Here is a 3550-nt window from a genome sequence, read left to right on the forward strand (position 1 = left end):
TAAATAAGAATAATGTAACTAGAACAAGCAAAATATAACCAAAGACACTGAAATAGAGAACAGGCTGACAGTGGCCAGAAGGGAAGGAATTTCAGGGGAAATAGGGGAGGGATTTAGAGGAACATATATAAAGGATACATGGACAACAACTGAGAAGGGTGGAGATGGGAGGAAGGGGGGAGCACAGGGGGTGGGATGGGATGGGAGTAATCGACAGAATACTGTACTTAAAAATAATTAAATAATTTTTTAAAAACTTTCAAAAAACAGAATAATGTAACTAGAAAATAATAGCCACATGGGATCATATAGGATTTGAGGACTATTGTTGCTGGTATGTCAGTCTTGGCCTCTCCTCTCTATTAGCCTCTTCTCTCTAATTTGTAAGTAGAAACTTTCAATTACTTTTCTTCCCTTTCCATTGAATTTATTGTGATGATACTGGCTCACAAAATTGCACAAGTTTCAGGCTGACAATTTCACTACACATCACCTATGTACTGTATTGTGTGTTCACCACCTTAAATCAAGTCTTTGTCCTTTGCCATTTATCACCACTATACTCCATTCACCTTCCCCCAAACCCTTCCTCCTGGCAATCACCAAACTGTTGTCCCATCTTTTTTTCCATTTTTGTTCAATCCTTCTACCCTCCACCCAGCCCCAGGCATCCATTAGCTGTCAGCCTGCTCTCTAGAGTCTGTCTCTATTTAGCCTGTTAGTTCATTATATTCATTAGATTCCACATATGAGTGAGATCATATGGTACTTATCAATCTCAAACAGTAATATTCTCCTGGTCCATCCATGTTATCACAAAGATAAGATTTCCTTCTTTTTTATGACCGAGTAGTATTCCATTGTGGAAATGTACCACAGTTTCTTTTATCTACTTATCTACTAATGGACACTTGGGCTGCTCCCAAATCTTGGCTATTGTAAATAATGCTGCAATGAACATAGCAGTGCTTATATTCTTTCAAATTAGTGTTTTGAGTTTCCTCAGATAAATTCCCCAAAGTAGAATCAATGGCTTATAGGGCAGGCCCATTTGCAATTTTTCAAGGTAACTCCATATTGCTTTCCACAGTGGCTCCACCAGTCTGCATTCCCATCAACAGTGCATGAGGGTACCCTTTTTCCCACATCTTTGCCAACACTTATTTGTTGACTTACTGATGACAACCATTCTGATAAGTGTGAGGTGATTATGTCATTGTGCACCTGAAACCTGTATAATGTTAACCAGTGTCACCTCAATAAATTCAATAAAAACGAAAATATAAAAGAATAAAGCATACATCAAATATTTTTGCCAATTTAGAGATATTTAACATAAGTATCCATAATTTACCTAATTATTTTGTAATGGCTACATTTCATTAAATAACATAAAGTTATTATTAAAATCACTTGGTTCTGCAACAAACTTATTAGTATATGCATATTTTGTGTAAATATTTCTGTAGGATAATGATCAAGTAGTGGAAGAGTTATCTTAAATGACAGACCCTATTATTTAGATACATTTTTGTAATATGACCGCAAAGATTGTTATAATATACACAGTACCTAATTTATATGACATCTCCATTTTCATACCCTTTCTAAAACTAGTTTAATCAATAACTTTAACATTTGTATCTAATCTGTTAATTATGATATTTTATTTAGAAATGCCAGTTTTCTACTCACTAGTGAATTTGTACATCTTCAATAAAAATATCTTTAATTTATGCATTATTTTAAAATTGATTCTTCATATCTTTTTTCCTAAGTTTTGTCCTATATGATTACTGATTTTTGATGAACAAGTAGAAACACTTTTCTATTCTTGATATACCTATTATATTCTTAGAATTCTTCACTTTATACTAGTATTTAAAAATTATTTACAGTGCTACTTTTCACACAAGCATCTGATCTTATTGCACAACCTAGAATGCTAAAAATTATCTTGATACAAAAAGCACTTTCAATTATATTTCCAACAAAATATTCTCTTTCATTTTATTAGAACTTTTATAACTATGGCTTGATTAAGTTACATTATTGTAAGGAGAAAATTCAAGTTCATTTTCTCTATATGTACAGCCAAGGGTTTTAATACTATTTCCTGCCTGATCTGTCTCAGTCATTTGGAAAAATAAATTACCTCCTTCAGGCACCTTCAGTCATTCTGCATTTGACTTCAGCATCAGGTTCCTTAAAGTTACAAAGTAACCTATGAAACTGGAAAGAATGAAACAAATTTTTTTTCAGATCATACAATTTATATTTTTAAAATAAATCAAAGCTTAAAATATAAATTTAATTAATTACAGAGAGTAGTAAGGTTACTAAATTTTTAGGAATTAATATGCCAAAGTCACTTGAATTGCATTTGTAAATATCTGCAACATTTAGAAAATTAAAACTATATATATGTATATGTATATGTGTGTATATACAAAATAATAATGTTAAAAGTATAAAACTTTATACAGACTTAAGCTGGTTACAAAATCAAAATTTTGCACAATGAAAGAAAGCTAGGGAAAATTGAAGTAGACTCCTGTTTATGTATAACTCAAAAATAGACAAAGTTAAATATTCTTTAGAAATATATTTGTATGAGGTGAAAAGAAAAGTAATGATTAATAGAAAGTGATGATTCCATCTGTGGAGGGAGAGTGACTCAATCATGAAAAGACACAAGGGATTCTTAGGTACTCAGAATATTCTATTTGTTTAGTTGGATTATAGATACTATTGTCTGTGCTTGTCTTGTTTTTTGTTTTTTTTTTTAAGTTTTACATGTTTGTTGAAATGGTCTGTCACTGGCAGCGTTAGAGCAGACACTGACCAAAAACATTCAGAGATTCTATTGGAAATTAACCTATGTGGCTTCAGTGTCATCTAAATATTATATGTCATGTAAGTTTCTAGTTTTATATGTGTTTAAAAAGTAGTTCTAAAAAACCTTAAATGATTGCATGTAATATCAGATCAACCATTGACACTTCAATATTGCATGTGCAATTATAATAGCTACTCATTAATTGTTGCCTAATTTACCTAAACCATCAATGTTACATTGATCTTTAAGTTCTTTTATGAAATTTTTGCTGAAACCATAGTTATAATTACTGTCATCAGCATCATTATTACTGAGTTTTATCCAAGTCCCATATTTATTCTCTGCTTTTGGAATAGGCCGAACATGGAGTTATAGCCCTGCCTTAAAAAGATAAACAGAGTTCTAATAGCACTGCAGATGCATTCCTGACGTTGCAGAGCACTGAGACAAACCAAATACAATCTGAAGGCTGAGGCAGAAGAGTGTTTTTTTCCTTTTATAAAAAATGAAATGGAAACTAATCAAATAAAATGGAACGTTAGCACTATTATGAACCAAAGATATTAGCACCAAAGACAATTGTTTTTATAAAAATGTTTCAAGTATCTTATGAATGGCTCTAATGTTTCAAGTATCTTCTGAATAGCAAAAGGCACTTAAAATAATTTAACTTAGTTTTAATATTCAGTGCATTATTTTTTCAATTCCTTT

Source organism: Sturnira hondurensis, unplaced genomic scaffold, assembly GCF_014824575.4.
Source record: "Sturnira hondurensis isolate 20B ecotype Veracruz unplaced genomic scaffold, ASM1482457v3 Scaffold0001443, whole genome shotgun sequence".
In the NCBI taxonomy this organism is placed as follows: domain Eukaryota; kingdom Metazoa; phylum Chordata; class Mammalia; order Chiroptera; family Phyllostomidae; genus Sturnira; species Sturnira hondurensis.